This window comes from Ranitomeya variabilis, chromosome 3, assembly GCF_051348905.1.
Source record: "Ranitomeya variabilis isolate aRanVar5 chromosome 3, aRanVar5.hap1, whole genome shotgun sequence".
In the NCBI taxonomy this organism is placed as follows: domain Eukaryota; kingdom Metazoa; phylum Chordata; class Amphibia; order Anura; family Dendrobatidae; genus Ranitomeya; species Ranitomeya variabilis.
In genome coordinates this window covers 418,826,557-418,850,072 of record NC_135234.1, presented here as the reverse complement: position 1 = coordinate 418,850,072, position 23,516 = coordinate 418,826,557, and the positions used below count along the sequence as shown (strand labels likewise).

Genomic DNA, 23,516 nt, shown 5'->3' with positions numbered 1-23,516 from the left:
CAGGGAGTTGCTAGCCATGAAGTTGGCTTTCTCAGAGTGGAGACACCTCCTGGAGGGGGCTCGCTTTCCCTTCCAAGTTTACACCGACCACAATAATTTGGTGTATATACAGACTGCCCAGCGGCTAAATTATCGCCAGGCTAGATGGTCCCTGTTCTTTTCCCGGTTCCATTTCACCCTCCATTTTCTCTCCGGGGAGAACATTCGTGCTGACGTTCTCTCCCGCTCAGTAGTGTCATCAGAGGAGGAGGAGCCTCGGCTTATTGTCCCTTCTGAGAGCCTGAGAACCGTGGCCCCGGTTTCGCTAGAGTCTGTGCCCCCAGGCAAGTTTTGTGTGCATCGTCTACGGACGATTACGAGGTGAATGCCATCATGGGGTGTAAGGTGGTACATGGCAAAAAGCACAATCTAGTGGACTGGAAGGGTCATGGCACAGAGGACAGAACCTGGGAACGTGTGGAGCACATTCAGGCTCTGCTGCTCATTGCAGCCCTAGAACGTGGCAAGGCCCAAGGAGGGGGTAATATTAGGTGTCGAGTTCCCACCACTTCACAGGGGTAATCTTGAACCATGTCCAATGTAGTCTCCCATTCTTCTACAGCCACAGTGGAGCCTGCTCAGCAGAGACATCGGTCCCAGCATCTGGCTCAGGCAGATACTGTGCACTTGGTTACTACTGCCCTTCCAGGTCCAGCCATTGTAACCAGCACTGATCAGCGGCGAGCAGACGCTCCTGGGACTAAGTCCTGCTTTTCCTCTACTGAGCATACCTCACTGATCAGTGGCGAAAAAGCAGTTCCTATTGGATCACTGGGAAGGTCCCGGAGAGCTTCCGCTATAAGGCTATGTGCACACGATGCAGATTTCCGTGCAGAAACACTTCAGATCGAAGGAAAACAGAGCCGCTTCATGTGATTGACAGAGGGGGATCATTGGAGAATAGGCTTTTACAAGCAGAGGCCCGTTGGATCTTTATGTTACATTCCACTGCTCCCTCTGGGATTAATGAAGATCTTCTTTTTACCGGTTTCCTGTACTAATCTAACGTGATGTCTTTCTTGTCCCTCCCAGATGTCCATTGGGACTGCCCTTTGTACCTCTAATATGCTTTTGAGATGCTTCCTGTGTTCCTTCAAGTTTGGACCATTCGGGGTACAGGCTGTACCTAGGACCTGTGGCACAGGTCTCCGTTTATATGGATGAAGACTTTTTGTTCGGCAACGAACTACTTGTGGACGGACTTGTGGGGCTGCCCGAAGTTGAACTAGTTATCCCTACTTCTGCCCTATGTCAACAAGAGGATCGTGGTGGCATTATATGCCCTGACACTGATATTTTGCTTATGATAGACATAGGAGGACTTGTCACCCACGGGTAGATCCGAAGGGCTCTTGGACTGTTATGTACAAGGGAACCCCCGGCACTGTTGTTTGTTTGAACGAAGATGGACTCTCTTCCAGCAAGTTGGATGTGATTTGTCGGGACATTATGTTTTCTGATCGTCTCAAGAAATTTATATGTTTCTATGTCTGATCCTTTGGGTCAGAGTATCTCTATGCCATCTTTTTTCCGTAGTACCAGCATCCAATTTACCACGATCTTGGCGTACATGTAGGTACGTTGTGCCCTCACCTGTAAGTGGATGCGGTGCCTCTTTATTTCTACCTTTTGTCCCACTTTTGCTAGTTTGTGACTGGTCTCGCTAGGTCTTGTTCATCCCTTTTTTCGCATCCAGGTCCCTACGGTCAGACTATGCTGCCCCGCTTTTTCCAGGTGGTTTATGTCCCACGTCCTTCCTACTTTTTGCCTTATCTATTTTGGGCAATTCTTTTGTTTCATAATTCTCTCACAGTATGGGAGCTACGCCGTGTCTGGCCTAAACTATGGAATACATTTTTAGAACCATGTTATCATATTTGGTGTGTTTGTTTGCATATATGTTTTATATATTTATTTTCAATTTAGAGGTGTTGTTTTTCATTATTTATTTTCCTTTTATTTCTTTTCTTTTTCTTTCATTCATTATTTTGGTTATTTGCTTTTTCTTCCCTCAGGTTTCTCAGCACAGTCTAATGGGTCTTAGTGGTATTTGCTCGTTACCACTTGTCCTGTGCTGCATTATACCCTCACACCAGCTGGGGTACTCACCGTTTTGTATGTCTCGTTATGTGTTTTTTGTGGGTGTGTCAGTGTGGGATGGGATTTTTACTTAGGGTACCTTCCATTTTTTGTGGGGTCCCCCATCATCATTACCGGTTTAGTTGGGTGCCCCCATCAAGTATGTTCATTTTCGCTGCCATTTATTTTATTCTATCTTGCTCCCATTTTGCTACACAATGCGCGGCGCTGACTCCCCAGCGCATGCGCATTGTGTAGTATTGGCAGAGACGTCTGCCATTTCATGCTCTTCCGCCCTTCCGGCGTCACTTCCGGTTCCGGCTCTCGGCATCGCTCGTCCTCCAGTTCATTCTCACATAAGGTATTTAAACTGCTGTTGACCGTTGTCACTCACCTTCCCCTGACGAAGCCATTCATGTAACGGCGACACGCGTTGGGCTTCCTCCCCACGCTCTCGCCCTGCCTCCAGCGCCTCTCACCCTTATCTGGGTTTTTTCACAGCGCCTCTCTGTGCTCTGTTTGGCAGCTCCCGGGACCTGGATTTACTTTCTCCATTGGCGGTAGATATATCTCGTTTTTTGGGCATTGATGCGGATACACAACTACTATTCCTATATTGACCTTTGCTTTCACTACCGCATTATCGGGACCCAGTTGTTCAGGCGCCTCTTGGTTCTCATATGCCATATTGACCCATATGGGCTTTTTCCCTATCCTACAGTCAGTAGATTTGTGTCTATTTGGTAGAGGTGCCCATTATACCCCTCATGCCATCAGGGTTTAGCTATATATGTATTATGCCTCACGGGACATTGAGGTCACTGTGTTATTTATTGCTATTTTAGCATTGTGATTAATGGCGCCTTTATTTATTTGTATTGTTGCACTTGTGCGGGCATACGTGGGGATGTTGGTTTATTCCTGTTTTAATTGTTTTTATCTGATGTGTCAATAAAAGTTTACCTTGCTATTTATCTTCATTGTGTAGTGTGCAATCACATGAACCGGCTCTGTTTTCCTTTTTTCTTTTCTTGGTGTTTCACCGCTTTTGTTTGCACCCCGTATATATTTGTTTATATTGGTAGTGCGCTGGTATTCTATTTATATTATTAGAAACACTTCAGATCCGCACTGCGATGTACAGTACGATGTTATTCAATGGGATAAAAAAAAAAGCTGTGCAGATGGTGCGGAAATATCAGTGTAGAATTGCTGCCGATTTCAAAGAAGTGCATGTCACTTCTTTTGTGCGGATCTGCAGCGTTTCTGCACCCCTCCATGATAAAAATCCGCAGTGGCAAAAACCGCAGAAATTCCGCACAAAATCCGCATCAATTCCGCATTAAAACTGCACAAAATCCGCATAAAAACCGCGGTGAATCCGCGGCTGCGGATTCTGCCAGGAGATTCGGCTTTTGTGCAGAAAATTCTGCACCTCTTTTCCTACGTGTGCACATAGCCTAAAAGGTTCGCATGGCCGCACTGCCATGCGCTAGTATAAACTTGATAACGTGTGTGTGTAGATGAATGACTGTCGATGGATGAAAGCTCCTTAATCATACTCATTCCTTGTGCTGTTGACTGCTCGCGAATGGTGGAAGCTATCTAGCGCCCGACAGTGCTACCTGCACACGTTACAGTGCCTTTTTGCTGTGCCCGTCTGTACGGCACCATGCGCAATCAGTGCGCTTTCCTGACAGCCTGTCAGTGTAGGGTGGGAATTCCCGCTTGGACTCTGCATCTGACTCGGGGCGTCCTCGGACGCGGACTCAAAAGCCACCGAGGGTCACAGCAAGTCCAATTACCAGTTTAGTGGGGGTGATATATAGGGATCCTACTAGTGTCTAGCAGCTACACCCTGTGACTGCTAACAGGGCGCAGCGTATTTTGGCAACTCTGTGAAGCAACAGAGTTCACTTCCATTCACACTGGGTGAAGTCTAACCAACGTGTGAGCAAGTGTCCATCCACCATTACTCAGCAGCAGGTACCATCTCTGCACGGTGGAACCCTGGCTGCGAACGCACCTCATATCTACCTCTTTATTATTTAGTGCGTTCCGCTAGCCCTAACATCAGCTTACAATTCTTTTGCTTTCCCCATAAATCACAATCCAGAACGGTCAGTGGCTGGATGAAAGATGCAAGAGTCTGTCCGGATCCCAGAAACTCACTCAACTTTTATGCACACACACTGATTACAAGCAATCAGGTCACAGGTGGGAATGTTACCTTTAGTAGCCATTCAAACCCATCTGTGCATGTTATCAGGCCAAAATCACCAGGGTATGTGAACTTTTGATCAGTGTCATTTAGATGTTTTGGGTTTTTATTATGGTTTAAAAAGAGAAAACACAATTTGCATGCCATGAGTGCACCCTTCACCTGGCATACATACCTGTTTATCTAGCACTTTTCAATTAATAATAATTTTAAAAAATAAACTAATAATTAGTGAACAACATTCTTTACAAACAAGCAATCAATAATACCATTAATCTATATTTATTAAACTTATTAAAATATAACACCACCACTCAGCTTGTGATCTCCCCCTCCACCCTCTCTGTAACAGAAAACGAGAAAGATCATCACCAGCAATCAGCCCCTGCAATGAAGCAGAACTGAAAACTCACTTCAAGCTCAGAAGAAATCACTACAGCTCCTCCGCATGGTTGGGAAATTACACACTATAGAAACAATCCCTGAAAATATAGTCTCAACCTCTTGCAGGCCGTGATGCCCCTCCGGGTGATAAGACCCTGCGTTTTACATTAGGGAGATTCATTAACACAACATCACACATGTCTTTGGTACTAATCTGCATATGTCACTTCAAGCAGCCAATGAGAAACACACTAACTCTGTAGCTCATTCTACTACACAGTCTACATGTTAGAAGATCATGTTCCTGGGTAGTAGAGATAACAGAGCTGTCCCTGGGTAATAAGGCTAAGAGAGCTGTCCCTGGCTAGTAGGGCTAAGAGAGCTGTCCCTGGGTAGTAGGGCTAAGGGTACTGTCACACAGTGCCATTTTCATCGCTACGACGGTACGATTCGTGACGTTCTAGCGATATTGTTACGATATCGCAGTGTCTGACACGCAGCAGCGATCAGGGACCCTGCTGAGAATCGTACGTCGTAGCAGATCGTTTGGAACTTTCTTTCGTCGCTTGATCACCCGCTGACATCGCTGGATGGTTGTGTGTGACACCGATCCAGCGATGTGTTCGCTTGTAACCAGGGTAAACATCGGGTAACTAAGCGCAGGGCCGCGCTTAGTAACCCGATGTTTACCCTGGTTACCAGCGTAAACGTAAAAAAACCAAACAGTACATACTCACATTCCGGTGTCTGTCCTCCGGCGTCTCAGCTTCTCTGCACTGTGAGCGCCTGCCGGCCGGAAAGCGAGCACAGCGGTGACGCGGTGACGTCACCGCTGTGCTTTCCGGCTATGGTGCTTACACAGTGCAGAGAAGCAGATCGCCGGGGGACAGACACCGGAATGTAAGTATGTACTGTTTGTTTTTTTTACGTTTACGCTGGTAACCAGGGTAAACATCGGGTTACTAAGCGCGGCCCTGCGCTTAATAACCCGATGTTTACCCTGGTTACCCGGGGACTTCGGCATCGCTCCAGCGCCGTGATTGCAAAGTGTGACCGCAGTCTACGACGCTGGAGCGATAATCATACGACGCTGCGACGTCACGGATCGTGCCGTCGTAGCGATGAAAATGGCACTGTGTGACAGTACCCTTAGAGAGCACTCCCTGGGTAGTAGAGCTAAGAGAGCTGTCCCTGGGTAGTAGGGCTCAGAAAGCAATCCCTGGGAAGTAAGGCTCAGAGAGCTGTCCCTGGGTAGTAGGGCTGAGAGAGGTGTTGCTGGGTAGTAGGGCTAAGAGAGCTGCCCCCGGGTAGTAAGGCTAAGAGAGATGTCCCTGGGTAGTAGGGCTAAGAGAGATGTCCCAGGGTAGTAGAGCTAAGAGAGCTGTCCCTGGGTAGTAGGGCTAAGAGAGCTGTCCCTGGGTAGTAGGGTTAAGAGACCTGTCCACGGGTAGTAGAGCTAAGAGAGCTGACCCTGGGTAGTAGGGCTAAGACAGCGGTCCTTGGGTGGTGGGGCAAAGAGAGCTGTCCCTGGGAAGTAGGGCTAAGAGAGCTGTCTCTGGGCAGCAGGGCTGAGAGAGCTGTCCCTGGGTAGTAGAGATAAGAGAGCTGACCCTGGTTGGTGGGGCAGAGAGAGCTGTCCCTGGGTAGTAAGGCTAATAGAGCTGTCCCTGGGTAGTAGGGCTAAGAGAGCTGTGCCTGGGTAGTAGAGGTAAGAGAGCTGTCCCCTGGTAGTAGGGCTAAGAGAGCTTTCCCCGGGTAGTAAGGCTAAGAGAGCTGAACCTGGGTAGTAGGGCTAAGAGAGCTGACCCTGGGTGGTAGGGCTAAGAGAGCTGTCTCTGGGCAGCAGGGCTGAGAGAGCTGTCCTTGGGTAAAAGAGATAAGAGAGCTGTCCTCTGGTAGTAGGGCTAAGAGAGCTTTCCCCGGGTAGTAAGGCTAAGAGAGCTGAACCTGGGTAGTAGGGCTAAGAGAGCTGACCCTGGGTGGTAGGACTAAGAGAGCTGTCTCTGGGTAGTAGGGCTAAAAGAGCTGTCCCCGGGTAGTAGGGCTAAGAGAGCTGTCCCGGGTAGTAGGGCTAAGAGAGCTGTCCCTGGGTAGTAGAGCTAAGAGAGCTTTCCTGGGTAGTAGGGCTAAGAGAGCTATCCCTGGGTAGTAGGGCTAAAAGAGCTATCCCTGGGTAGTAGGGCTAAGAGAGCTGTCCCTGGGTGGTGGGGCTAGGAGAGCTATCCCTGGGTAGTAGGGCTAAGAGAGCTGTCTTTGGGCAGTAGGGCTGAGAGAGCTGTCACTGGGTAGTAGAGAAAAGAAAGCTGTCCCCGGGTAGTAGGGCTACGTAAGCTGTCCCTGGGTAGTAAGGCTAAGAGAGCTGTCCCTACGTAGTAGGGCTAAGAGAGCTGTCCCCGGGTAGTAGGGCTAAGAGAGCTGTCCTCAGATAGTAGAGCTCAGAGAGCTGTCCCTGGGTAGTAGGGCTAAGAGAGCTGTCCCTGGGTGGTAGGGCTAAGAGAGCTGTCTCTGGGTAGTAGGGCTAAGAGAGCTGTCCCTGGGTAGTAGGGCTAAGAGAGCTGTCCCTGGGTAGTAGAGCTAAGAGAGCTATCCCTGGGTAGTAGGGCTAAGAGAGCTGTCCCTGGGTAGTAGGGCTAAGAGAGCTGTCTTTGGGCAGTAGGGCTGAGAGAGCTGTCCCTGGGTGGTAGGGCTAAGAGAGCTGTCCCTGGGTAGTGGGGCTGAGGTCTGTGGCAGATCTCAGAGTCCAAGCTGGACTGCTCCCTATTGCTGGATGCGGAGTGACATAGTGCCAAACACATCTGGGTTTTTTTGTGTTTGATTTAGTTAATTAAAAAATAAAGCTAATATTTCCCCCAACTAAAGAGCTGGATATGTCACGGACTTCTACACCCCACCCTGGACATGTCCCTATCCTCTAAAAGAAGCCTGATATATCCTGGACCTCTGTATACCTCCCTACCCCCATCCCCCATCCCTACCATTCATTTTGGCAATACTAACATGTACACAGTCCTGTCAGCAAAGCTCATTTGAATTGAATGTTTAGTAAACTTTAGTCTTTAACCCCTTTCTGGCATTGGACGTACTATCCCGTCGAGGTGGGGTGGGCCCGTATGACCACCGACGGGATAGTACGTCCAGCGCGATCGGCGGCGCTCACGGAGGGAGCGCGGCCGATCGCGGCCGGGTGTCAGCTGATTATCACAGCTGACATCCGGCACTATGTGCCAGGAGCGGTCATGGACCGCCCCCGGCACATTAACCCCCGGGACACCGCGATCAAACATGAAAAAATTTCCACATGTGTAAAAAAAAAAAAATACATAAATTCCTAATTAAAGAAAAAAAAAAATATTATTCCCATAGATACATTTCTTTATCTAAATTAAAAAAATAAAACAATAAAAGTACACATATTTAGTATCGCCGCGTCCGTAACAACCCCACCTATAAAACTATATCACTAGTTAACCCCTTCAGTGAACACCGTAGGAAAAAAAAAAACGAGGCAAAAAACAACGCTTTATTATCATACCGCCGAACAAAAAGTGGAATAACACGCGATCAAAAGGACGGATATAAATAACCATGGTACCGCTGAAAACGTCATCTTGTCCCGCAAAAAACGAGACGCCTACAGAGTCATCAAAGAAAAAAGAAAAAAGTTATAGTCCTCAGAATAAAGCGATGCCAAAATAATTATTTATTCTATAAAAGTTTTTATCGTATAAAAGCGCCAAAACATAAAAAAAGATATAAATGAGGTATCGCTGTAATCGTACTGACCCGAAGAATAAAACTGCTTTATCAATTTTACCAAACGTGGAACGGTATAAACGCCTCCCCCAAAAGAAATTCATGAATAGCTGGTTTTTGGTCATTCTGCCTCACAAAAATCAGAATAAAAAGCGATCAAAAACTGTCACGTGTCTGAAAATGTTACCAATAAAAACGTCAATTAGTCCCGCAAAAAACAAGACCTCACATGACTCTGTGGACCACAATATGGAAAAATTATAGGTCTCAAAATGTGGAGACGCAAAAACTTTTTTGCTATAAAAAGCGTCTTTTAGTGTGTGGCGGCTGCCAATCATAAAAATCCGCTATAAAAAATGCTATAAAAGTAAACCAAACCCCCCCCTTCATCACCCCCTTAGTTAGGGTAAAATAATAAAATTAAAAACATGTATTTATTTCCATTTTCCCATTAGAGTTAGGGTTAGGGCAAGGGTTAGGGTTAGGGCTGGGGTTAGGGTTGGGGCTAAAGTTAGGGTTAGGGTTGGGGCTAAAGTTAGGGTTGGGGCTAAAGTCAGGGTTAGGATTACATTTACGGTTGGGATTAGTTAGGGGTGTGTCAGTGTTAGGGTTGTGGTTAGGGTTACCGTTGGGATTAGGGTTAGGGGTGTGTTTGGATTAGGGTTTCAGTTAGAATTGGGGAGTTTCCACTGTTTAGGCACATCAGGGGCTCTCCAAATGCGACATGGCGTCCGATCTCAATTCCAGCCAATTCTGCATTGAAAAAGTAAAAAAGTGCTCCTTCCCTTCCGAGCTTTACAGTGCGCCCAAACAGGGGTTTACCCCAACATATGGTGAATAAGCGTACTCGGGACAAATTGGACAACAACTTTTGGGGTCCAAGTTCTCTTGTTACCCTTGGGAAAAGATAAATTTGGGGGGCTAAAAATCATTTTTGTGGGAAAAAAAAGGATTGTTTATTTTCACGGCTCTGCATTGTAAACTGTAGTGTTCAAGTGAAACACCTGGGGGTTCAAAGTTCTCACAACACATCTAGATAAGTTCCTTGGGAGGTCTAGTTTCCAATATGGGGACACTTGTGGGGGGGTTTCTACTGTTTGGGTACATCAGGGGCTCTGCAAATGCAACGTGACGCCTGCAAACCAATCCATCTAAGTCTGCATTCCAAATGGTACTCCTTCCCTCCCGAGCTCTGCCATGCGCCCAAACAGTGGTTCCCCCCCACATATGGGGTATCAGCGTACTCAGGACAAATTGGACAACAACTTTTGGGGTCCAATTTATTCTGTTACCCTTGTGAAAATACAAAACTGGGGGCTAAAATATCATTTTTGTGAAAAAAAAAGAATTTTTAGTTTCACGGCTCTGCGTTATAACCTGTAGTGAAACACTTGAGGGATCAAAGCTCTCAAAACACATCTAGATAAGTTCCTTAGGGGGTCTACTTTCCAAAATGGTGTCACTTGAGGGGGGTTTAATGTTTAGGCACATCAGGGGCTCTCCAAACGCGACATGGCGTCCCATCTTAATTCCAGTCAATTTTGCATTGAAAAGTCAAATGTCGCTCCTTCCCTTCCGAGCTCTGCCATGCGCCCAAACAGTCGTTTACCCCCACATATGGGGTATCGGCGTATTCAGGACAAATTCCACAACAACTTTTGTGGTCTAATTTCTTCTCTTACCCTTAGGAAAATAAAAAATTGGGGGCGAAAAGATAATTTTTGTGAAAAAATATGATTTTTTATTTTTACAGCTCTGCATTATAAACTTCTGTGAAGCACTTGGTGGGTCAAAGTGCTCACCACACATCTAGATAAGTTCCTTAGAGGGTCTACTTTCCAAAATGGTGGTGTTGTAAAAATGAGAAATTGCTGGTCAACTTTTAACCCTTATAACTCCCTAACAAAAAAAAATTTTGGTTCCTAAATTGTGCTGATGTAAAGTAGACATGTGGGAAATGTTACCTATTAAGTATTTTGTGTGACATATCTCTGTGATTTAAGGGCATAAAAATTCAAAGTTGGAAAATTGCGAAATTTTCAAAATTATCGCCAAATTTCTGTTTTTTTTCACAATAAACGCGAGTTATATCGAAGAAATTTTACCACTATCATGAAGTACAATATGTCACGAGAAAACAGTGTCAGAATCGCCAAGATCCGTTGAAGCGTTCCAGAGTTATAAACTCATAAAGGGACAGTGGTCAGAATTGTAAAAACTGGCCCGGTCATTAACGTGCAAACCACCCTTGGGGGTAAAGGGAATAAAACTAAACATTAAATAAGTATCTTTTAATCGATTTTTATCTAACTAACATAAACCAACCACCCAGCTTGTGATCTCCCTCTCCGCCCCAGAAAAGAAGAACAATCATCACCAGCAATAAGCCCCTGCAATGAAGCAGAACTGAGAACTCCCTTCACGTTCAGAAGAGTTCACTACAGCGCCTCCTCATGGTTGGGAAGTTTGGACACTTTAGAGCACATTTCTCAAGTTACACACTAAACAAATGATCCCTGAAAGTACAGTTTTAACCTCTTACAGGCCGTGATGCCCCTCTGGGTGATAGGACCCTGCGTGTAACATTAGGGAGATTCATTAACACAACTTCACACGTCTTCGGAACTAAATTGCATATGTCACTTCAAGCAGCCAAAGAGAAACACACTAACTCTGTAGCTCACTCTACACAGTCTACATGTTAGAAGATCATGTCACTGGGTAGTAGAGCTAAAAGAGCTGTCCCTAGGAAGTAGGGCTCAGAGAGCTGTCCCTGGATAGTAGGGCTGAGAGCTGTCCCTGGGTAGTAGGGCTAAGAGAGCTGTCCCTGGGTGGTAGGGATAAGAGAGCTGTCCCTGGGTAGTAGGGCTAAGAGAGCTGTCCCTGGGTAGTAAGGCTAAGAGAGTTGTCACTGGGTAGTAAGGCTAAGAGAGCTGTCCCTGGGTAGTAAGGATAAGAGAGCTGTCCCCGGGTAGTGGAGCTAAGAGAGCTATCCCTGGGTAGTAGGGATAAGAGAGCTGTCCCTGTGTAGTAGGGCTAAGAGAGCGCTCCATGGGTAGAAGAGCTAGGGTGGGAGGGCTCAGAGAGCTGTCCCTGGGTGGTAGGGCTAAGAGAGCTGTTTCTGGGTAGTAGGGCTAAAAGAGCTGTCCTTGGGTGGTAAGGCTAAGAGAGCTGTCCCTGGGTGGTACGGCTAAGAGAGCTGTCCCTGGGTGGTAGGGCTAAGAGAGCTGTCCCTGGATAGTAAGGCTAAGAGACCTGCCCCTTGGTAGTAAGGCTAAGAGAGCTGCCCCTGGGTGGTAAGGCTAAGAGCGCTGTCCCTGGGTAGTAGGGCTAAGAGAGTTGTCCCTGGGTAGTAGGGCTAAGAGAGCTGCCCCTGGGTGGTAAGGCTAAGAGAGCTGCCCCCTGAGTAGTAAGGCTAAGAGAGCAATTCCTGCATAGTAGGGCTAAGAGATCTGTCCCTGGGTAGTAAGGCTAAGACAGCTGTCCCTGGATAGTAGGGCTAAGAGAACTGTCCCTGGGTAGTAAGGCTAAGAGAGTTGTCCCTGGGTAGTAAGGCTAAGAGAGCTGTACCTGGGTACTAAGGCTAAGAGAGATGTCCCCGGGTAGTAAGGCTAAGAGACCTGTTCCTGGTTAGAAGGGCTAAGAGAGCTGTCACTGGGTAGTAAGGCTAAGAGAGCTGTCCCTGGGTAGTAAGGCTAAGAGAGCTGTCACTAGGTAGTAAGGCTAAGAGAGCTGTCCCTGGGTAGAAGGCTAAGAGAGCTATCCCTGGGTAGTAAGGCTAAGAGAGCTAACCCTGGGTAGTAAGGTTAAGAGAGCTTTCCCTGGGTAGTAAGGCTAAGAGAGCTGTCCCTGGGTAGTAAGGCTAAGAGAGCTATCCCTGAGTAGTAAGGCTAAGAGAGCTGTCACTAGGTAGTAAGGCTAAGAGAGCTGTCCCTGGGTAGTAAGGCTAAGAGAGCTATCCCTGGGCAGTAAGGTTAAGAGAGCTGTCACTGGGTAGTAAGGCTAAGAGAGCTGTCCCTGGGTAGTAAGGCTAAGAGAGCTATCCCTGGGTAGTAAGGCTAAGAGATCTGTCACTAGGTAGTAAGGCTAAGAGAGCTGTCCTGGGCAGTAAGGCTAAGAGAGCTGTCCCTGGGTAGTAAGGCTAAGAGAGCTGTCCCAGGGTAGTAGGGCTAAGAGAGTTGTCCCTGGGTAGTAAGGCTAAGAGAGCTATCCCTGGGTAGTAAGGTTAAGAGAGCTGTCCCTGGGTAGTAAGGCTAAGAGAGCTGTCCCTGGGTAGTAAGGCTAAGAGACCTGTTCCTAGTTAGAAGGGCTAAGAGAGCTGTCACTGGATAGTAAGGCTAAGAGAGCTGTCCCTGGGTAGTAAGGCTAAGAGAGCTATCCCTGGGTAGTAAGGCTAAGAGAGCTATCCATGGGTAGTAAGGCTAAGAGAGCTGTCCCTGGGTAGTAAGGCTAAGAGAGCTGTCACTGGGTAGAAGGGCGAAGAGAGCTATCCCTGGGTAGTAAGGCTAAGAGAGCTGTCCATGGGTAGTAAGGCTAAGAGAGCTGTCACTGGGTAGAAGGGCTAAGAGAGCTTTGCCAAACCTCAGATTCCAAGCTGGACTGTTCCTTATTTTAAGTACTGGATGCAGAATGACATAACTCCGCTGAAAATGCTGGGAGCCAGAGGCAACTATCTGGAGACATGATTTTTGCATAACAAGGGTGTGCCTTTCACATGGTATACGTATCTGTTTATCTAGCAATTTTTAATAATATTTTGACAAGATTTGATTTTGTGCAGTTTCATATATTAAGTAGTGATGGGTCGTTCATGAACGTTCCGAGAGAAAGAGTAGGCTCCCTGCTGTGAATGATGGGAGCCAGCACCCCAGTGAGAGCCACTGAATTCTCTTAACGGCTCTCACTGGGCATATAATTCCCAAGTTCGGCAGACGTAACCCTGCCCATTCATCAATTTCATTGGGTGGCTGCACATGGGCGTGGTTTCAACCATTGGTGGGTGGGGTATCAACCATACTGAAGTCACCTTAAATATGTGTTCACCTATGATGAACACATATTTAAAAGAGATCCAAAAGAGTTGACTCTTTATGGTGAGCAGAACCATGAGAGCCAAACTGCCCATCACTAGAAAAAAATAATATTTAGTTAACAATAGCTCATGAAAGTACACAAGTACTTTTAGTCTATCTTTATTAAGCTAACTAAAATATAACACAACCACTCAGCTTGTGATCTCCCCCTCCACCTCCCTGTAACAGAGAAGGAGAACGATCATCACCAGCAATCAGCCCCTACAATGAAGCAGAACTGAGAGCTCACTTCACGCTCAGGAGAGATCACTACAGCTCCTCCTCGTGGTTGGGAAGTTTGGACACTTTAGAGCACATTTCTCAAGTTAAACACTATAGAAATGATCCCTGAAAGTATAGTCTTAACCTCTTCCTGGCCGTGATGCCCCTCCGGGAAATAGGACCCTGCGTGTAACATTATGGAGATTCATTAACACAACATCACACAAACTAAGGCTGTAAATAAACGCTGACACATTGTGGGTGATCAGAGACGTGACTACAGTGTGCAAAATTAGGGAGACATCACACCTGACACAGTGACCCTATAGAAGCTTCCATACTTGTATAACGGCCCCATAATCCTCCAGATCACAGATGTCTCTGGATCTAATCTGCATATGTCACTGCAACCAGCCAATGAGAAACACCCGGAACCTGTAGATCCTTCTAAACATCCTACACAATGGAATATCAGGTTTTGCAGCACGGGTGAATAAACAGACAGGAGAGCTGTACCTGTGTAGTAGAGCTAAAAACACTGTCCCTGGGTAGTAAGCTGCTCCTTGGAAGTAAGGCTAAGGCCACGTTCACACTATCAGTATTTTTCATCAGGTTTTGTAAGCTAAAATCAGGAGTGGAACAATCAGAGGGAAAGCTGTCACCACTTCTGTATTTTTCACCCACTCCTGGATTTGGCTTACAAATACTGATAGTGTGAAATAGACATAAGAGAGCTGTCTCAGGGTACTAGGGCTAAGGGAGCTGTCCCTGGTTAGAAGGGCTAAGAGAGCTGTCACTGGGTAGTAAGGCTAAGAGAGCTGTCCCTGGGTAGTAAGGCTAAGAGAGCTGTCCCTGGGTAGTAAGGCTAAGAGAGCTGTCACTAGGTAGTAAGGCTAAGAGAGCTGTCCCTGGGTAGAAGGCTAAGAGAGCTATCCCTGGGTAGTAAGGCTAAGAGAGCTATCCCTGAGTAGTAAGGTTAAGAGAGCTTTCCCTGGGTAGTAAGGCTAAGAGAGCTGTCCCTGGGTAGTAAGGCTAAGAGAGATGTCCCCGGTTAGTAAGGCTAAGAGACCTGTTCCTGGTTAGAAGGGCTAAGAGAGCTGTCACTGGGTAGTAAGGCTAAGAGAGCTGTCCCTGGGTAGTAAGGCTAAGAGAGCTATCCCTGAGTAGTAAGGCTAAGAGAGCTGTCACTAGGTAGTAAGGCAAAGAGAGCTGTCCCTGGGTAGTAAGGCTAAGAGAGCTATCCCTGGGTAGTAAGGTTAAGAGAGCTGTCACTGGGTAGTAAGGCTAAGAGAGCTGTCCCTGGGTAGTAAGGCTAAGAGAGCTATCCCTGGGTAGTAAGGCTAAGAGATCTGTCACTAGGTAGTAAGGCTAAGAGAGCTGTCCTGGGCAGTAAGGCTAAGAGAGCTGTCCCTGGGTAGTAAGGCTAAGAGAGCTGTCCCAGGGTAGTAGGGCTAAGAGAGTTGTCCCTGGGTAGTAAGGCTAAGAGAGCTATCCCTGGGTAGTAAGGTTAAGAGAGCTGTCCCTGGGTAGTAAGGCTAAGAAAGCTGTCCCTGGGTAGTAAGGCTAAGAGACCTGTTCCTGGTTAGAAGGGCTAAGAGAGCTGTCACTGGATAGTAAGGCTAAGAGAGCTGTCCCTGGGTAGTAAGGCTAAGAGAGCTATCCCTGGGTAGTAAGGCTAAGAGAGCTATCCCTGGGTAGTAAGGCTAAGAGAGCTGTCCCTGGGCAGTAAGGCTAAGAGAGCTGTCACTGGGTAGAAGGGCGAAGAGAGCTATCCCTGGGTAGTAAGGCTAAGTGAGCTGTCCCTGGGTAGTAAGGCTAAGAGAGCTGTCACTGGGTAGAAGGGCTAAGAGAGCTATCCCTGGGTAGTAAGGCTAAGAGAGATGTCCCCGGGTAGTAAGGCTAAGAGACCTGTTCCTGGTTAGAAGGGCAAAAGAGAGCTGTCACTGGGTAGTAAGGCTAAGAGAGCTGTCCCTGGGTAGTAAGGCTAAGAGAGCTATCCCTGAGTAGTAAGGCTAAGAGAGCTGTCCCTGGGTAGTAAGGCTAAGAGAGCTATCAATGGGTAGTAAGGTTAAGAGAGCTGTCACTGGGTAGTAAGGCTAAGAGAGCTGTCCCTGGGTAGTAAGGCTAAGAGAGCTATCCCTGGGTAGTAAGGCTAAGAGATCTGTCACTAGGTAGTAAGGCTAAGAGAGCTGTCCTGGGCAGTAAGGCTAAGAGAGCTGTCCCTGGGTAGTAAGGCTAAGAGAGCTGTCCCAGTGTAGTAGGGCTAAGAGAGTTGTCCCTGGGTAGTAAGGCTAAGAGAGCTATCCCTGGGTAGTAAGGTTAAGAGAGCTGTCCCTGGGTAGTAAGGCTAAGAGAGCTGTCCCTGGGTAGTAAGGCTAAGAGACCTCTTCCTGGTTAGAAGGGCTAAGAGAGCTGTCACTGGATAGTAAGGCTAAGAGAGCTGTCCCTGGGTAGTAAGGGTAAGAGAGCTATCCCTGGGTAGTAAGGCTAAGAGAGCTATCCCTGGGTAGTAAGGCTAAGAGAGCTGTCCCTGGGTAGTAAGGCTAAGAGAGCTGTCACTGGGTAGAAGGGCAAAGAGAGCTATCCCTGGGTAGTAAGGCTAAGTGAGCTGTCCCTGGGTAGTAAGGCTAAGAGAGCTGTCACTGGGTAGAAGGGCTAAGAGAGCTTTGCCAAACCTCAGATTCCAAGCTGGACTGTTCCTTATTTTAAGTACTGGATGCAGAATGACATAACTCCGCTGAAAATGCTGGGAGCCAGAGGCAACTATCTGGAGACATGATTTTTGCATAACAAGGGTGTGCCTTTCACATGGTATACGTATCTGTTTATCTAGCAATTTTTAATAATATTTTGAAAAGATTTGATTTTGTGCAGTTTCATATATTAAGTAGTGATGGGTCGTTCATGAACGTTCCGAGAGAAAGAGTAGGCTCCCTGCTGTGAATGATGGGAGCCAGCACCCCAGTGAGAGCCACTGAATTCTCTTAATGGCTCTCACTGGGCATATAATTCCCAAGTTCGGCAGACGTAACCCTGCCCATTCATCAATTTCATTGGGTGGCTGCACATGGGCGTGGTTTCAACCATTGGTGGGTGGGGTATCAACCATACTGAAGTCACCTTAAATATGTGTTCACCTATGATGAACACATATTTAAAAGGGATCCAAAAGAGTTGACTCTTTATGGTGAGCAGAACCATGACAGCCAGACTGCCCATCACTAGAAAAAATAATATTTAGTTAACAATATCTTAAGAAAGTACACAAGTACTTTCAGTCTATCTTTATTAAGCTAACTAAAATATAACACAACCACTCAGCTTGTGATCTCCCCCTCCACCTCCCTGTAAAGGTACCGTCACATTAAGCGACGCTGCAGCGATAGCGACGACGATGCCGATCGCTGCAGCGTCGCTGTTTGATCGCTGGAGAGCTGTCACACAGACCGCTCTCCAGCGACCAACGATGCCGAGGTCCCCGGGTAACCAGGGTAAACATCGGGTTGCTAAGCGCAGGGCCACGCTTAGTAACCCGATGTTTACCCTGGTTACCAGCGTAAAAGTAAAAAAAACAAACACTACATGCTCACCTGCGCGTCCCCCAGCATCTGCTTCCTAACACTGACTGAGCTCCGGCCCTAACAGCAGAGCGGTGACGTCACCGCTGTGCTTTCACTTTCACTTTAGGGCCGGATCTCAGTCAGAGCAGGAAGCAGACGCTGGGGGACGCGCAGGTGAGTATGTACTGTTTGTTTTTTTTACTTTTACGCTGGTAACCAGGGTAAACATCGGGTTACTAAGCGCGGCCCTGCGCTTAGTAACCCGATGTTTACCCTGGTTACCAGTGTAAAACATCGCTGGTATCGTTGCTTTTGGTGTCAAACACAACGATACACGGCGATCGGACGACCAAATAAAGTTCTGGACTTTATTCAGCGACCAGCGACATCACAGCAGGATCCTGATCGCTGCTGCGTGTCAAACTAAACGATATCGCTAGCGAGGACGCTGCAACGTCACGGATCGCTAGCGATATCGTTTAGTGTGACGGTACCTTTACAGAGAAGGAGAACGATCATCACCAGCAATCAGCCCCTGCAATGATGCAGAACTGAGAGCTCACTTCACGCTCAGGAGAGATCACTACAGCTCCTCCTCGTGGTTGGGAAGTTTGGACACTTTAGAGCACATTTCTCAAGTTACACACTATAGAAATGATCCCTGAAAGTATAGTCTTAACCTCTTCCTGGCCGTGATGCCCCTCCGGGGAATAGGACCCTGCGTGTAACATTATGGAGATTCATTAACACAACATCACACAAACTAAGGCTGTAAATAAACGCTGACACATTGTGGGTGATCAGAGACGTGACTACAGTGGGCAAAATTAGGGAGACATCACACCTGACACAGTGACCCTATAGAAGCTTCCATACTTGTATAACGGCCCCATAATCCTCCAGATCACAGATGTCTCTGGATCTAATCTGCATATGTCACTGCAACCAGCCAATGAGAAACACCCGGAACCTGTAGATCCTTCTAAACATCCTACACAATGGAATATCAGGTTTTGCAGCACGGGTGAATAAACAGACAGGAGAGCTGTACCTGTGTAGTAGAGCTAGAAACACTGTCCCTGGGTAGTAAGCTGCTCCTTGGAAGTAAGGCTAAGGCCACGTTCACACTATCAGTATTTTTCATCAGGTTTTGTAAGCTAAAATCAGGAGTGGAACAATCAGAGGGAAAGCTGTCACCACTTCTGTATTTTTCACCCACTCCTGGATTTGGCTTACAAATACTGATAGTGTGAAATAGACATAAGAGAGCTGTCTCAGGGTACTAGGGCTAAGGGAGCTGTCCCTGGTTAGAAGGGCTAAGAGAGCTGTCACTGGGTAGTAAGGCTAAGAGAGCTGTCCCTGGGTAGTAAGGCTAAGAGAGCTGTCCCTGGGTAGTAAGGCTAAGAGAGCTGTCACTAGGTAGTAAGGCTAAGAGAGCTGTCCCTGGGTAGAAGGCTAAGAGAGCTATCCCTGGGTAGTAAGGCTAAGAGAGCTATCCCTGGGTAGTAAGGTTAAGAGAGCTTTCCCTGGGTAGTAAGGCTAAGAGAGCTGTCCCTGGGTAGTAAGGCTAAGAGAGATGTCCCCGGGTAGTAAGGCTAAGAGACCTGTTCCTGGTTAGAAGGGCTAAGAGAGCTGTCACTGGGTAGTAAGGCTAAGAGAGCTGTCCTTGGGTAGTAAGGCTAAGAGAGCTATCCCTGAGTAGTAAGGTTAAGAGAGCTGTCACTAGGTAGTAAGGCAAAGAGAGCTGTCCCTGGGTAGTAAGGCTAAGAGAGCTATCCCTGGGTAGTAAGGTTAAGAGAGCTGTCACTGGGTAGTAAGGCTAAGAGAGCTGTCCCTGGGTAGTAAGGCTAAGAGAGCTATCCCTGGGTAGTAAGGCCAAGAGAGCTGTCCTGGGCAGTAAGGCTAAGAGAGCTGTCACTGGGTAGAAGGGCTAAGAGAGCTTTGCCAAACCTCAGATTCCAAGCTGGACTGTTCCTTATTTTAAGTACTGGATGCAGAATGACATAACTCCGCTGAAAATGCTGGGAGCCAGAGGCAACTATCTGGAGACATGATTTTTGCATAACAAGGGTGTGCCTTTCACATGGTATACGTATCTGTTTATCTAGCAATTTTTAATAATATTTTGAAAAGATTTGATTTTGTGCAGTTTCATATATTAAGTAGTGATGGGTCGTTCATGAACGTTCCGAGAGAAAGAGTAGGCTCCCTGCTGTGAATGATGGGAGCCAGCACCCCAGTGAGAGCCACTGAATTCTCTTAATGGCTCTCACTGGGCATATAATTCCCAAGTTCGGCAGACGTAACCCTGCCCATTCATCAATTTCATTGGGTGGCTGCACATGGGCGTGGTTTCTACCATTGGTGGGTGGGGTATCAACCATACTGAAGTCACCTTAAATATGTGTTCACCTATGATGAACACATATTTAAAAGGGATCCAAAAGAGTTGACTCTTTATGGTGAGCAGAACCATGACAGCCAGACTGCCCATCACTAGAAAAAATAATATTTAGTTAACAATATCTTATGAAAGTACACAAGTACTTTCAGTCTATCTTTATTAAGCTAACTAAAATATAACACAACCACTCAGCTTGTGATCTCCCCCTCCACCTCCCTGTAACAGAGAAGGAGAACGATCATCACCAGCAATCAGCCCCTGCAATGAAGCAGAACTGAGAGCTCACTTCACGCTCAGGAGAGATCACTACAGCTCCTCCTCGTGGTTGGGAAGTTTGGACACTTTAGAGCACATTTCTCAAGTTACACACTATAGAAATGATCCCTGAAAATATAGTCTTAACCTCTTCCTGGCCGTGATGCCCCTCCGGGGAATAGGACCCTGCGTGTAACATTATGGAGATTCATTAACACAACATCACACAAACTAAGGCTGTAAATAAACGCTGACACATTGTGGGTGATCAGAGACGTGACTACAGTGTGCAAAATTAGGGAGACATCACACCTGACACAGTGATCCTATAGAAGCTTCCATACTTGTATAACGGCCCCATAATCCTCCAGATCACAGATGTCTCTGGATCTAATCTGCATATGTCACTGCAACCAGCCAATGAGAAACACCCGGAACCTGTAGATCCTTCTAAACATCCTACACAATGGAATATCAGGTTTTGCAGCACGGGTGAATAAACAGACAGGAGAGCTGTACCTGTGTAGTAGAGCTAGAAACACTGTCCCTGGGTAGTAAGCTGCTCCTTGGAAGTAAGGCTAAGGCCACGTTCACACTATCAGTATTTTTCATCAGGTTTTGTAAGCTAAAATCAGGAGTGGAACAATCAGAGGGAAAGCTGTCACCACTTCTGTATTTTTCACCCACTCATGGATTTGGCTTACAAATACTGATAGTGTGAAATAGACATAAGAGAGCTGTCTCAGGGTACTAGGGCTAAGGGAGCTGTCCCTGGTTAGAAGGGCTAAGAGAGCTGTCACTGGGTAGTAAGGCTAAGAGAGCTGTCCCTGGGTAGTAAGGCTAAGAGAGCTGTCCCTGGGTAGTAAGGCTAAGAGAGCTGTCACTAGGTAGTAAGGCTAAGAGAGCTGTCCCTGGGTAGAAGGCTAAGAGAGCTATCCCTGGGTAGTAAGGCTAAGAGAGCTATCCCTGGGTAGTAAGGTTAAGAGAGCTTTCCCTGGGTAGTAAGGCTAAGAGAGCTGTCCCTGGGTAGTAAGGCTAAGAGAGATGTCCCCGGGTAGTAAGGCTAAGAGACCTGTTCCTGGTTAGAAGGGCAAAAGAGAGCTGTCACTGGGTAGTAAGGCTAAGAGAGCTGTCCCTGGGTAGTAAGGCTAAGAGAGCTATCCCTGAGTAGAAAGGCTAAGAGAGCTGTCCCTGGGTAGTAAGGCTAAGAGAGCTATCAATGGGTAGTAAGGTTAAGAGAGCTGTCACTGGGTAGTAAGGCTAAGAGAGCTGTCCCTGGGTAGAAGGCTAAGAGAGCTATCCCTGGGTAGTAAGGCTAAGACAGCTATCCCTGGGTAGTAAGGTTAAGAGAGCTTTCCCTGGGTAGTAAGGCTAAGAGAGCTGTCCCTGGGTAGTAAGGCTAAGAGAGATGTCCCCGGGTAGTAAGGCTAAGAGACCTGTTCCTGGTTAGAAGGGCTAAGAGAGCTGTCACTGGGTAGTAAGGCTAAGAGAGCTGTCCCTGGGTAGTAAGGCTAAGAGAGCTATCCCTGAGTAGTAAGGCTAAGAGAGCTGTCACTAGGTAGTAAGGCTAAGAGAGCTGTCCCTGGGTAGTAAGGCTAAGAGAGCTATCAATGGGTAGTAAGGTTAAGAGAGCTGTCACTGGGTAGTAAGGCTAAGAGAGCTGTCCCTGGGTAGTAAGGCTAAGAGAGCTATCCCTGGGTAGTAAGGCTAAGAGATCTGTCACTAGGTAGTAAGGCGAAGAGAGCGGTCCTGGGCAGTAAGGCTAAGAGAGCTGTCCCTGGGTAGTAAGGCTAAGAGAGCTGTCCCAGGGTAGTAGGGCTAAGAGCGTTGTCCCTGGGTAGTAAGGCTAAGAGAGCTATCCCTGGGTAGTAAGGTTAAGAGAGCTGTCCCTGGGTAGTAAGGCTAAGAGAGCTGTCCCTGGGTAGTAAGGCTAAGAGACCTGTTCCTGGTTAGAAGGGCTAAGAGAGCTGTCACTGGATAGTAAGGCTAAGAGAGCTGTCCCTGGGTAGTAAGGCTAAGAGAGCTATCCCTGGGTAGTAAGGCTAAGAGAGCTATCCCTGGGTAGTAAGGCTAAGAGAGCTGTCCCTGGGTAGTAAGGCTAAGAGAGCTGTCACTGGGTAGAAGGGCGAAGAGAGCTATCCCTGGGTAGTAAGGCTAAGTGAGCTGTCCTTGGGTAGTAAGGCTAAGAGAGCTGTCACTGGGTAGAAGGGCTAAGAGAGCTTTGCCAAACCTCAGATTCCAAGCTGGACTGTTCCTTATTTTAAGTACTGGATGCAGAATGACATAACTCCGCTGAAAATGCTGGGAGCCAGAGGCAACTATCTGGAGACATGATTTTTGCATAACAAGGGTGTGCCTTTCACATGGTATACGTATCTGTTTATCTAGCAATTTTTAATAATATTTTGAAAAGATTTGATTTTGTGCAGTTTCATATATTAAGTAGTGATGGGTCGTTCATGAACGTTCCGAGAGAAAGAGTAGGCTCCCTGCTGTGAATGATGGGAGCCAGCACCCCAGTGAGAGCCACTGAATTCTCTTAATGGCTCTCACTGGGCATATAATTCCCAAGTTCGGCAGACGTAACCCTGCCCATTCATCAATTTCATTGGGTGGCTGCACATGGGCGTGGTTTCAACCATTGGTGGGTGGGGTATCAACCATACTGAAGTCACCTTAAATATGTGTTCACCTATGATGAACACATATTTAAAAGGGATCCAAAAGAGTTGACTCTTTATGGTGAGCAGAACCATGAGAGCCAGACTGCCCATCACTAGAAAAAATAATATTTAGTTAACAATATCTTAAGAAAGTACACAAGCACTTTCAGTCTATCTTTATTAAGCTAACTAAAATATAACACAACCACTCAGCTTGTGATCTCCCCCTCCACCTCCCTGTAACAGAGAAGGAGAATGATCATCACCAGCAATCAGCCCCTGCAATGAAGCAGAACTGAGAGCTCACTTCACGCTCAGGAGAGATCACTACAGCTCCTCCTCGTGGTTGGGAAAAGTTTGGACACTTTAGAGCACATTTCTCAAGTTACACACTATAGAAATGATCCCTGAAAGTATAGTCTTAACCTCTTCCTGGCCGTGATGCCCCTCCGGGGAATAGGACCCTGCGTGTATCATTATGGAGATTCATTAACACAACATCACACAAACTAAGGCTGTAAATAAACACTGACACATTGTGGGTGATCAGAGACGTGACTACAGTGTGCAAAATTAGGGAGACATCACACCTGACACAGTGACCCTATAGAAGCTTCCATACTTGTATAACGGCCCCATAATCCTCCAGATCACAGATGTCTCTGGATCTAATCTGCATATGTCACTGCAACCAGCCAATGAGAAACACCCGGAACCTGTAGATCCTTCTAAACATCCTACACAATGGAATATCAGGTTTTGCAGCACGGGTGAATAAACAGACAGGAGAGCTGTACCTGTGTAGTAGAGCTAGAAACACTGTCCCTGGGTAGTAAGCTGCTCCTTGGAAGTAAGGCTAAGGCC

At 47.0% G+C, this 23,516-nt stretch overlaps 1 protein-coding gene, 4 non-coding genes and 2 pseudogenes across 5 annotated transcripts in view; all 7 read right to left on the bottom strand.

The window, feature by feature from the left end:
- Window positions 1-23,516, bottom strand: part of TEX14 (testis expressed 14, intercellular bridge forming factor) — a 416,166-nt gene that overhangs the window by 216,457 nt on the left and 176,193 nt on the right. The gene's annotated exons all lie outside the window — the stretch shown is intronic.
- On the bottom strand, window positions 4,649-4,837 carry LOC143763268 (small nucleolar RNA U3; annotated as a pseudogene).
- Window positions 10,800-11,008, bottom strand: LOC143763266 (small nucleolar RNA U3). Its single transcript, XR_013212346.1, has one exon. It is a non-coding gene; the product is annotated as a small nucleolar RNA U3 (small nucleolar RNA).
- Window positions 13,696-13,912, bottom strand: LOC143763255 (small nucleolar RNA U3). The gene has a single exon (XR_013212336.1). It is a non-coding gene; the product is annotated as a small nucleolar RNA U3 (small nucleolar RNA).
- On the bottom strand, window positions 17,805-18,007 carry LOC143763267 (small nucleolar RNA U3; annotated as a pseudogene).
- On the bottom strand, window positions 19,918-20,134 carry LOC143763258 (small nucleolar RNA U3). The gene has a single exon (XR_013212339.1). It is a non-coding gene; the product is annotated as a small nucleolar RNA U3 (small nucleolar RNA).
- On the bottom strand, window positions 22,857-23,075 carry LOC143763259 (small nucleolar RNA U3). Its single transcript, XR_013212340.1, has one exon. It is a non-coding gene; the product is annotated as a small nucleolar RNA U3 (small nucleolar RNA).